Raw genomic sequence first — 12,680 nt, 5'->3', positions numbered from 1 at the left:
GGAGTCTGCCTCATACTCTCGTCTCTTACCTCTCCTTGTCAAAAATATTGACAAAGCCAGAGAAGCTCGTGTGGACAGGCAGAGTACCAGCCAACTAATCCAATAACTATGTGTCCACCCCTGCCAGGAAAAGAGCTACTTCCCCCTGTAGAACTAAATAAAAAATAGTGATGCTTTCTATTAAACCTTATTTATAAAAAGCATCAAAGGGGGGAATAAAGCGGAAATTGAAGAAAGGGAAAATAACTTTTTTGTATAAAGCTGACTCGCCCCAAAGCCAGCAACAGGCAAGGTCCTGGCAAAGCCTTGATAACACTATTTAAAAAGCCAGAGCCCCAAGGAATGCAGTCCAGACACCCTCCCAGCACTCCCCCAGTGCAAAGATAAGAAGAACCAGATTCCTCCTTCCGTTTGCCGCTCCCCGTAAAATACTCTGCGAGTTTTGTAAGCTCCTGTTCTTTCTCAATGCGGCCGCAAGCTCACAAGCTCAGCTGAGGTTACGAAACCTGTCACCGTACAATTAACTGCCTCTGTCCTGCGTAAACTCACTTTCCCACCCTCCAAGTTTCGCGCCGCTGCACGCTTCAAAGTCAAGCCCTGTCTTTGTTCCACGCTCAGTCTTTTTTTTTTTCGAGACGGAGTCTCGCTCTGTCACCCAGGCTGGAGTGCAGTGGCGCGATCTCGGCTCACTGCAAGCTCCACCTCCTGGGTTCAAGCAATTCTCCTGCCTCAGCCTCCCGAGTAGCTGGGACTACAGGCGCCCGCCACCACGCCCGGCTAATTTTTTGTATTTTTAGTAGAGAGGGGGTTTCACCGTGTTAGCCAGGATGGTCTCGATCTCCTGACCTCGTGATCTGCCCGCCTCGGCCTCCCAAAGTGCTGGGATTACAAACGTGAGCCACCGCGCCCAGCCCCACGCTCAGTCTTTGGATGCGAATCCAGTGAGCCGGTGGCCACCTTAATAAAACCCTCCTGTTGCCAGGCGCGGTGGCTCACGCCTGTAATCCCAGCACTTTGGGAGGCCGAGGTGAGTGATCACGAGGTCAGGAGATTGAGACCATCCTGGCCAACATTGGTGAAATCCCGTCTCTACTAAAAATACAAACATTAGCTGGGCTTGGTGGCAGGTGCCTGTAGTCCCAGCTACTCGGGAGGCTGAGACAAGAGAATGGCTTGAACCCGGGAGGTGGAGCTTGCAGTGAGCCGAGATCGCGCCACTGCACTCCAGCCTGGACGACAGAGGAAGACTCTGTTTCAAAAAATTAAAATAAAATAAAATCCTCCTGTTTCACCCATCACTCTCTCCTTTGTCCTGATTCCTGCAACAGAACCACCCACCCTGCTGTTCCCAGTCCTTGGACCCTTGTCGGTAGAATCCCACACAGCCCTCAACGGTTCACGGTGATAGATTTAAAGGATGCACTTTGGACTTGCCCTGTAGCGGAGGACAGCTGGGACATGCTTGCCTTTGAGTGGGAGGACCCTTACTCCGGTCTAAAGCAGCAGTACCGATGGACGGTCTTGCCTCAAGGGTTTCCAGAGTCCCTAAATCTATCTGGTCAGATTTTAGAACAGGTCCTAGCAAACTTCTCCCTGCTGGCCAGGCGCGGTGGCTCACACCTGTAATTCTAGCACTTTGGGAGGCCGAGGCGGGCAGATCACGAGGTCAAGAGATCGAGACCATCCTGGCTAACACAGTGAAACCCTGTCTCTACTAAAAATACAAAAAAAAAATTAGCCAGGTGTGGTGCACACCTGTAGTCTCAGCAACTTGGGTGGCTGAGGTAGGAGAATGGCATGAACCCGGGAGACGAAGCTTGCAGTGAGCCGAGATGGTCCCACTGCACTCCAGCCTGGGCGACAGAACAAGACTCCATCTCAAAAAAAAGAGGCAACCTCCCAGGGAAGAAACCCAGGGTTGAGGCCGTTCCAAAGTGTTCGGGTTGACTACACTGAAATGCCCCCAGTAGCCTACCTCAAACATTGACTGGGAACAGTCGACCATCTCACCCACTGGGTAGAGGCCATCCCTTTCCCAAGCGCAACAGCCAGCAATGTAGTCAGAGGCCTGTGGGAACACGTCACACCCAGGTTTGCACTAATAGAGAACGTGGATTCGGACAAGGGGACCCCCTTCACTGCACACATAATTACAGGGCTAACCCCAGCACTAGGAATGAAATGGGAATATTTCCCTGGCATCCGCCCTCATCAGGGAGGGTAGAAAGAATGAATTAAACTCTAAAAAAACCACCTAACCGAATTAATCTTGGAAACCTGGTTACCACGGACAGAATGCCTTCCCATTGCCTTACTAAGAATCTGAACAGGCCAGGCGCGGTGGCTCACGCCTGTAATCCCAGCACTTTGGGAGGCTGAGGCCCGTGGAAACTGCCTGAGCTCGGGAGTTTGAGACCAGCCTGGGCAGCACGGTGAAAGCCTGTCTCTACTAAAAATACAAAAAAATTAGCCGGGTGTGGTGGCGCCTGCTTGTAATCCCAGCTACTTGGGAGGCTGAGGCAGGAGAATTGCTTGAACCTGGGAGGCGGAGGTTGCAGTGAGCCAAGATCACGCCATTGCACTCCAGCCTGGGCTACACGAGCGAAAACTCCGTTTTAAATAAATAAATAAATAAATTAAATAAATAAATAAATAAAGCGCATCGTTACTTCGATCCCAGATAATACAGGCCCTGATGGGACCATCACGAAAGCCTGACAGGGCCTTACCGACCTAGCAAATGAATTAGCCGTAAACTCTGGAATAGACGGCCCCTTGATAGGCCTGATGGAAAGGTGGTTTGGAAAATGGAAGGGACTCATAACATCAGTCTTTTTTTTGTTCTTTTCTTCATTTTTATTTTTTTTTGAGACAGAGTCTTGTTCTGTCACCCAGGCTGGAGTGCAATGGCGTGATCTTGGCTCACTGCAACCTCCGCCTCCCGGGTTCAAGCGATTCTCCCGCCTCTGCCTCCCAAGTAGCTGGGATTACAGGCACCTGCCACCACGCCCGGCTAATTTTTTTGTATTTTTAGTAGACGGAGTTTCGCCATGTTGGCCAGGCTGGTCTCAAACTCCTGACCTTGTGATCCACCCACCTCTGCCTCCCGAAGTGCTGGGATGACAGGCGTGAGCCACCGCGCCCGGGCTGACCTCAATCTTTACCCCCCTCGCAATTGTTACAGGAGGACTCATCCTGTGGGCTGCTGTGTCATACCTTGTAGTCACGGGTTAACTCAAAGACTCACAGAAGCAGCTCTCACAAAAACCTCCCCTACCTCTCCTGCTCCGTGCTCAGATAAGCTCTTGTTCCTAGACGATCAAGAAGAACAACAAAACCAAATCCTGTTAAAGAAAGTTGAAGGCCAGGCGCGGTGGCTCACGCCTGTAATCCCAGCACTTTGGGAGGCCAAGGCGGGTGGATCACGAGGTTAGGAGTTCGAGACCATCCTGGCCAACGTGGTGAAACCCCGTCTATACCAAAATACAAAAATAAGCTGGGTTTGGTGGCACGTGCCTGTAATCCCAGCTACTCAGGAGGCTGAGACATGAGAATCGCTTGAACCCAGAAGGTGGAGGTTGCAGTGAGCTGAGATTGCGCATGGTACTCCAGCCTGGGCAACAGAGCAAGACTCCGTCTCAAAAAAAAAAAAAAAAGAAAAATAGACCGGGCGCAGTGGCTCACGCCTGTAATCCCAGCACTTTGGGAGGCTGAGACGGGCGGATCACGAGGTCAGGAAATCGAGACTATCCTGGCTAACATGGTGAAATCCCGTCTCTACTAAAAATACAAAAAATTAACCGGGTGTGGTGGCAGGCGCCTGTAGTCCCAGCTACTCGGGAGGCTGAGGCAGGAGAATGGTGTGAACCCGGGAGACGGAGCTTGCAGTGAGCCGAGATCGCGCCACTGCACTCCAGCCTGGGCGACAGAGCGAGACTCTGTCTCAAAAAAAATAAATAAATAAATTTGAAGAGGAAGAAGTATAAAACAGAAAAGGAGTAAATTGTTGGGACAACTAAATTCCTCTTACCAAACTCAACTTCCAGGTCATAAGTTGTCAATCAACCCCACCCCCTTCTTCCCCCCGGCCCTCCTTTTCTCGCAAATCTCGCCTTCACCCTATTTGGAGACAGTTTTAAGTCTTAGGCAACCGGGATGAGCTTAGATGTGGGCGTCCAGCCCCAGCCAATGGGGAACAGAAGCTGCCTTCCTTCCTTTGTCCCATGCGCTCTGGCGATGGCGTCACGCCCAGGCAGCCCCCTTCTGTAAAGTTGTCTCGCTGGGAAATAGATTTCTAAGTGCTGGTTTCTCTTTGTGGGACCAAGCACTTATTTCTAACAATTTGGACACAGTTATACAAATAAAATGGTTGCTTTTGGGAGGCCGAGGCGGGCGGATCACGAGATCAGGAGTTTTGAGACCAGCCTGGCCAACAGGGTGAAACCCCGTCTCTACTAAAAATACAAAAATTAGCCGGGGGTGGTGGCACGCGCCTGTAATCCCAGGAGGCGGCGGTTGCAGTGAGCCCAGATCGCGCCACTGCACTCCAGCCTGGGCGACGGAGCGAGACTCTGTCTCAAAAACAAACAAACAAAAACAAAGAATGAATGGACAGACACAGCGGTGGCCCATCCACGCAATGGGACACGACTCAGCCGTGAACAGGAGCGAGGCTCGAACGCAGCCCACGGCGCGGATGCACCTTGAGGAAGTCACACTCAGTGACAGACGCCAGACACAGAAGGACACACAGTGTGTGATCCCATGTCTATGAAATGTCCAGGACAGACCCATCCACAGAGACACGCAGGGGATGCGTGGGCGCCGGGGGGCTGAGGAGGGGATGAGGCGCGGTGACTCACACCTGTAATCCCAGCACTTTCCGAGGCCAAGGTGGGCAGATCACCTGAGGTTGGGAGTTTGAGACCAGCCTGAGCAACGTGGAGAAACCCGGTCTCTACTAAAAATGCAAAATTAGCCGGGCGTGGTGGCGAGCGCCTGTAATCCCAGCTACTTAAGAGGCTGAGGCAGGAGAATCCTTTCAACCTGGGAGGCAGAGGTTGCCGCGAGCCAGGGTCACGCCACTGCACTCCAGCCTAAGGGACAGGAGCAAAACTCCGTCTCTAAATAAATAAATAAATCTGGTGATGTGCGTAACCGAGGGGCCGGCACACACACACGGTGAGCAGGGGCAGAAAACCCCATCCAGGGAGAAGGCTGGGCCCAGCCAGGGTGAGAAGATGCTGGACAGAGGCTGGGGGCAGAGGACCAGGACGGGGCTGAGGGCTTCACTCTGGGAGACCCCCCCCCCCCTCGGGGATGGCTTCGGATCAGGGGACTTGGAGCCTCAGAACCACCCGACGCCAAAGAGCTCCCACCTGGGGGGCCACAGGCTTGGAAAGTCCTCCTGGGGGCAGCGGGGGGCGGTGGGAGGTTCTGAAGCTACGTGCAGAACGAGGACACAGACACGGATGAGGCCCAGCAGGGCCAGCTGGCTTCAAAGCCCCTCCAGGGTTGTAAACAACCACAGAGCCTGGCCCAATTCCTGCCCCTCCACAGCCCTCCCCTGGCAAGGCCCCAATCTGGCCTGAGGTCAGTTCTCCTGGGAACTTGGTCTTTGTTTACAAAATAAAGCCCGTGGCTGCCTTCAACACCCTGTTTTCTGGTCCCTTCCCTGGAAAGCCTTCCCTGACCCTCAGGCAGAGCCAGGGACCCCCGCTGCCCCCCACCCCAAAACTCCCCAAGCCTGCTCTGCCCAGTTCTGGCCCCAGAAGCAAGAAGATCCCAGTCCCCTTTTACCTCCCAAGGAGAGGGTCTTCAGGACCACCCCCTGTAGGGCCTCAATTAGCAAATAAAAATACCCAGTTAATTTTAAATTTCAGAGTTTATTTTATTTTTTTGAGGCGGAGTCTCGCTCTGTCACCCAGGCTGGACGATCTCAGCTCACTGCAAGCTCTGCCTCCCGGGTTCACGCCATTCTCCTGCCTCAGCCTCCCCAGTAGCTGGGACTACAGGCGCCCGCCACCACGCCTGGCTAATTTTTTTTGTATTTTTAGTAGAGACAGGGTTTCACCGTGTTAGCCAGGATGGTCTTGATCTCCTGACCTCGTGATCCGCCCGCCTCGGCCTCCCAAAGTGCTGGGATTACAGGTGTGAGCCACCGCGCCCGGCCTATTTTATTTTGAGACAGACTCACTCTGTCACCCAGGCTGGAGTGCAGTGGTGTGATCTCGGCTCACTGCAACCTCTGCCTCCCGGGTTCACGCCATTCTCCTGCCTCAGCCTCCCGAGTAGCTGGGACTACAGGTGCCCGCCACCACGCCCGGCTAATTTTTTATATTTTTAGTACAGACCGGGTTTCGCCATGTTGGTCAGGCTGGTCTCGAACTCCTGACCTCGTGATCCATCTGCCTCGGCCTCCCAAAGTGCTGGCGTTACAGGCGTGAGCCACCACGCCCAGTGAAATTTCAGATTTTAACAAGGTTGTGTTGTTTTAGTGTAAGTATATCCCACATGCTGCATGGGATATACTTATACCAAACATTATCTGTTGCATATTGGAAACTCACGTGTTCCTGGGCGGCCTGCATTTCAGCCGACTCCCCCACCTGGTGGTGAGCGGCCCCTGGCATTCCCCTGCTTGCAGTGGTCTCATCCGCCCCTGCGGGGCCCTTCAGGTGCCCTGAATTGGCTGTGGGTGGGTGAATGCCCAGTATCCTCACTGTTTCTCCCCCTCTGCCCTCTGAGGCTTGGAGTTTCTCTGGGAGGGAGATTTTGGATCCCGACATCTTTCTCAAACAGAAGTGTGAGAAGGGCCACTCTCTTCTCCAGCCTGCTCTTCAGCTCTGCCCTGCAAGGGAGATGCCTCCCCTGCTTACAGCAGGCGTTTAAGAGAGGACAGGGCCAGGCACAGTGGCTCATGCAGGTAACCCCAGCTCTTTGGGAGGCTGAGGCGGGTGGATCACCTGAGGTCAGGAGTTTGAGACGAGCCTGGCCAACATGGCAAAACCCCATCTGTACTAAAAATACAAAAATTAGCCAGGTGTGGTGGCACATGCCTGTAATCCCAGCTACTCAGGAGGCTGAGGTGACAGAGCGAGACTCTGTCTCAAAAAAAAAAAAAAAGAAGAAAAGAAAAGAAAAAAGGAAAAAAAAAACGACAGGCTTTCGGGAGGGGAGCCCAAAGCTCTTCCTTCTTTTTTTTGTTTTGTTTTTTTGTTTTGAGACAGAGTCTCACTCTGTCATCCAGGCTGGAGTGCAGTAGCACGATCTCAGCTCACTGCAGCCTTTGCCTCCCAGGTCCCAGCGATTCTCCTGCCTCAGCCTCCTGAGTAGCTGAGACTACAGGCACGTGCCACATGCCCAGCTAATTTTTGTATTTTCAGTAGAGACGGGGTTTCACCATGTTGGCCAGGCTGGTCTCGATCTCCTGACCTTGTGGTCCATCCACCTCGGCCTCCCAAAGTGCAGGGATTACAGGCGTGAGCCACCGCGCCCGGCCCTTAATTCTTAAAAAAATTTTTTTTTTTTAAGAATCTTGCTGTGTCGCCCAGGCTGTAGTACAGTGGGGCAATCAAGGCTCACTGCAGCCTCGACCTCCTGGGCTCAAGTGATCCTCCCATCTCAGCCTCGGAGTAGCTGGGACCACAGGTGTGTACCACCACGCCGGGCTAATTTTTATTTTATTTTATTATTGTATTTTATTTTATTTTATTTTATTTTATTTTTGAGATGCTGTCTCGCCCTGTCGCCCAGGTTGGAGTGCAATGGTGCCACCTCAGCTCACTGCAACCTCTGCCTGCCAAGTTCAAGCGATTCTCCTGCCTCAGCCTCCTGAGTAGCTGAGATGACAGGCGCACCCCACCACGCCTGGCTAAGTTTTTGTATCTTTAGTAGAGACGGGGTTTCACCATTTTGGCCAGGCTGGGTTGGCCAGGTTGGTCTCGAACCCCGACCTCGTGATCCGCCCACCTTAGCCTCCCAAAGTGCTGGGATGACAGGCGTGAGCCACCGTGCCGGGCCATGAACCTGTTTAGAAAAAGAAAAAAACAAGGCTGGGCACGGGCCTCACGCCTGTCATCCCAGCACTGTGGGTCTGACACAAGCAAATGCAGGCCGGGCGCGGTGCTCACACCCGAAATCCCAGCACTGTGGGAGGTCAAGGCGGGCGGATCACGAGGTCAGGAGTTCCAGACCAGCCTGACCAACATGGAGAAACCCCATCTACTAAAAATACACAAATTAGCCGGGTGTGGTGGCTGCCGTCTCTCCTCCATCGCTCCTCCCGAGCCCAACTGGTATTTTCCCAGCAAAGTGACCATTTCTACACGTGGACCTGAGGCCTCCACCATCCTTATCCCTGAACCCTTTTGGCCGCAGACACGTGGGTCCTGTCTTCACGGGACCCTGAGAGTGTGACCTTTCCCGTGAGCCGACAGACAGGCCGTCCAAGAAGTGAAAATAAAGCAAACACAAAAGGAAGGTAACTCGGTCTTCCCCAAGCTTCACCAGCTGAGCTCGCTTTGTTGTTGTTACTATGGATAACTTAGAAAAATATCTTTTTTGCTTTTTCTTAATTTTTTTGCTTTTTGAGATGGAGTCTCACTGCAAGCTCCGCCTCCCAGGTTCACGCCATTCTCCTGCCTCAGCCTCCTGAGTAGCTGGGACTACAGGCGCCGCCACCAGGCCCGGCTAATTTTTTTTTTGTATTTTTAGTAGAGATGGGATTTCACCGTGTTGGCCAGGATGGTCTCGATCTCCTGACCTCGTGATCCGCCCGCCTCGGCCTCCCAGAGTCCTGGGATTACAGGCATGAGCCACCGCGCCTGGCCAGGAAAATGTCTTTTAGTCTCTTCAACAGTTATTTGCAATGTCATAAATTGGGAGGATGTGGTCAGTGGGGGTGTGGGGACTCCGTCAGCCTCCCAAGGGCCGAGCGCTGACTTCCTGGCTTTTCAAGGCACAGTTGTCCAGTTTGTGGATGTCTCATCCTGACGGAATAATAGGAGGGTTCTTTTTCTCCAACTGTTGGTTTTGAAAAGTTCCCAACCTGCAGAGAAGTTATAAAGGAAGCACCTGCCCGCCTGGCGGCCGTCACCTGCATTCCCAAACGGGAAACTTGTGCCACATTTGCTGTCTCTGTCTGTCTGTCTCTCCCTCTGTCTCTGTCTCTCTCCGTCTCTGTCTTCGTCTCTCCGTGTGTCTCTCTCCCTCTGTCTCTATTTCTCTCTGTCTCTGTTTCTCTCTCTGTCTCTCTCCATCTGTTTCTCTCTTCTCTCTGTCTCCCTCTCTGTCTCTCTGTCTGTGTGTCTCTCCCTCTCTCTTTCCCTCTGTCTCTGTCTCTCTCCATCTCTGTCTTCGTCTCTCTGTGTGTCTCTCTCCCTCTGTCTCTATTTCTCTCTGTCTCTGTTTCTCTCTCTGTCTCTCTCCATCTGTTTCTCTCTTCTCTCTGTCTCCCTCTCTGTCTGTCTGTGTCGCTCTCCCTCTCTCTTTCCCTCTGTCTCTGTCTCTTTCTCTCTCCCTCTCGCCCTCTGTCTCTGTCTTTGTCTCTCTATCTCTCTCCCTCTGTCTCTGTCTCTATTTCCCTCTGTCTTTGTCTTAATCTCTCTGTCTTCCTCTCTCTGTCTCTCTCTCTGTCTCTGTCTCTCTCCGTCTCTGTCTTCGTCTCTCTGTGTGTCTCTCTCCCTCTGTCTCTATTTCTCTCTGTCTCTGTTTTTGTCTCTCTGTCTGTTTCTCTCTTCTCTCTGTCTCTGTCTCCCTCTCTCTGTCTCTCTGTGTCTCTCTGCCTTTCTCTTTCCATCTCTGCCTCTCCCTCTCTCCCTCTGTCTCTCTCCTTCTCTGTGTCTCTCTCCCTCTCTGTCTCTCTTTCCCTCTGTCTCTGTCTCTCCTTCTCTCTCTGTCTCTCTTGTTTTTGCCCAGAACTCCTTGGGAGTGAACTACAGGCATCATGATTCTTTTATTTTATTTTATTTTTGAGACAGAGTCTTGCTCTGTCGCTCTGGCTGGACTGCAGTGGCGCGATCTCGGCTCACTGCAAGCTCCACCTCCCAGGTTCACTCCATTCTCCTGCCTCAGCCTCCTAAGTAGCTGGGACTACAGGCGCCCGCCACCACGCCCGGCTAATTTTTTTGTATTTTTAGTAGAGATGGGATTTCACCATGTTGGCCAGGATGGTCTCGATCTCCTGACCTCGAGATCCGCCCACCTCGGCCTCCCAAAGTGCTGGGATTACAGGCGTGAGCCACTGCACCTGACCTTAGCATCGTGATTCTTCAAACCTAAATCCTCCAGCGTGTGACTTCTAAGATACGAGAGAGAAACCATCAAATTCCAAGAAGGGGCCGGGTGCGGTGGCTCACACCTGTAATCCCAGCACTTTGGGAGGCTGAGGCGGGTGGATCACTTGAGGTCAGGAGTTCGAGACCAGCCTGGCCAACATGGTGAAACCCTGTCTCTACTAAAAATACAAAAATTAGCCAGGTGTGGTGGTGCGTGCCTGTAATCCTAGATACTCGGAAGGCTGAGGCAGGAGAATCGCTTGAACCTGGGAGGCGGAGGTTGCAGTCAGCTGCGCCACTGTGCTCCAGCCTGGGCGACAGAGTGAGACTCCATCTCAAAAAAAAGAAAAAAAGGCCAGGCACAGTGGCTCATGCCTGTAATCCCAGAACTTTGGGAGGCCGAGGCGGGTGGATCACCTGAGACCAGCCTGGCCAACATGGTGAAATTCCGTCTCTACTAAAAAAATATAAAATTAGCGGGCGTGGTGGCAGGGCCCTGTAATCCCAGCTACTCAGGAGGCTGAGGCAGGAGAATTGCTTGAACCCGGGAGGCAGAGGTTGCAGTGAGCCGAGATCGTGCCACTGCACTCCAGCCTGGGCGACATAGCGAGACTGTCTCAAAAAAAAAATTCGGAAAGGGCCGTATTGCTGCAAATGTCTCTTGAATCAAATCCTCCTGCCCTGAACTCAGCCTTTGTGGACCTTTCTCTTTGAGGTCCCAGGGCCCCCACTTTGTCAGCGACCATCGCGCCGCTGCCCTTTGTCCTGGGTCCGGGCCTGGGCGCCGGCCTCTCCACAGGCTCATCCAGCTGCCTGAGAATCCCGGGGCCCCACGCTCAGCGAGGATGAGGACAGCAGCTTCCCCACCTCAAGGCGTGCGTGGGCATCAGATGAGGCCTTCTGGCGTTTACCACGAGACGACAAGCGTCTGCATCTTCCCAGGGAGAACGGTGCCCCCCAAAACTCACGCCCACCCAGAACCTCAGAATGTGGCCTTATTTGGCAGAGGCAGTTAGTCAGGATAAAGTTGTTAGGGTGGCCCTAAGGCAATGGCTGGCATCCTCATCAGAAGAGGGACATTTGGACTGAGACACAGGGAGACGTCCCTGTGGGGACGGAGGCAGAGACTGCAGCGATGTGGCCACAAGCCAAGGACGCCTGGTGTCCCCGGAGCTGGAGAAGGCAGGAGGGCTCCTCCGTGGGCCTCTCAGAGAGCAGCACCTGCCCACCCCTTGACCTCAGACTCTGGGCCCCAGGACGGGGAGGGGTTGCCTTCTGTTGTTTGAGTCACCCAGCGCGTGGTTCCACGTCACTGTCAAGCTCCCGGGTGACACCCGTCCAGTTTAAACCACCTGAGACCAGAGCTCTGCCCACCGGCCACCCGGAGATGCTCACTCGGCTGTTCCCTTTTACACAAGGAGGAACCAGGGAGGGCTGGCAGGGCGCAGTGGCTCATACCTGTCATCCCGGCGCTTTGGGAGGTCGTGGCGGGAGGATCACTTGAGCCTAGGACTTTGAGACTACATTAAGCAACATAGTGAGACCCCATCTCGGCAAAATTACAAACATTAGCCAGGTATGGTGGTGCACACCTGTAGCCCCAGCTCCTCAGGAGGCTGAGGGAAGGGGATCGCTTGAGCCCAGCAGTTTGAGGCTGCAGTGAGCTAGGATTGCACCACTGCGCTGCAGCCTGGGTAACCCTGTCTCCAAAAAAAAAAAAATGAAAACACAGACGGAGGGGTGGAGGCTTCCAGGGCACTGCGTGTCCCACACAGAGTGTCAGCCTCCTGCTGGTGGCTGGTTCTGTGTCTCTAAGTCCCCAGTCACTCACCGGGGCTGGGGTGGGGACACTCAGCAGGGCAGAAGGGAACCACTGATGAGGCACGTCTGGGCTCAGAGATTAGCTCTCTCCCCCGGGCGTGGCTCCAGCTCACCAAACACCGGCCTGGCCTCCACTGATCTCTGTCCAGTTGGAGTCACCCCAGGACCCAGTGGGTGGGGTGGGTGGGGTGCGGCGGTGCCCTGTGACCTCTGGAGGAGGCTGGAGAGGAAGCTCAATCCTTGCCTCTGAGCATTTTTTTTGTTGTTTTTTTGAGACGGAGTTTTTTGCTCTTGTTGCCCAGGCTGGAGTGCAGTGGTGCAATCTCGGCTCGCTGCAACCTCCGCCTCCTGGGTTCAAGCGATTCTCCTGCCTCAGCCTCCCCAGTAGCGGGGATTACAGGCGCCCGCCAGCACGCCCGTCTAACATTGTATTTTTAGTAGAGATGGGGTTTCTCTGTGTTGGTCAAGCTGATCTCAAACTCCCGACCTCAGGTGATCCGCCCACCTCGGCCTCCCAAAATGCTGGGATGACAGGCGTGAGCCACCACGCATGGCCGCCTCTGAGCATTTCTGACGGGTCCA

This window comes from Pongo pygmaeus, chromosome 20, assembly GCF_028885625.2.
Source record: "Pongo pygmaeus isolate AG05252 chromosome 20, NHGRI_mPonPyg2-v2.0_pri, whole genome shotgun sequence".
Classification (NCBI taxonomy): domain Eukaryota; kingdom Metazoa; phylum Chordata; class Mammalia; order Primates; family Hominidae; genus Pongo; species Pongo pygmaeus.
The sequence above is the reverse complement of the archived record's forward strand: the minus strand, read 5'-3'. Positions refer to the sequence as shown.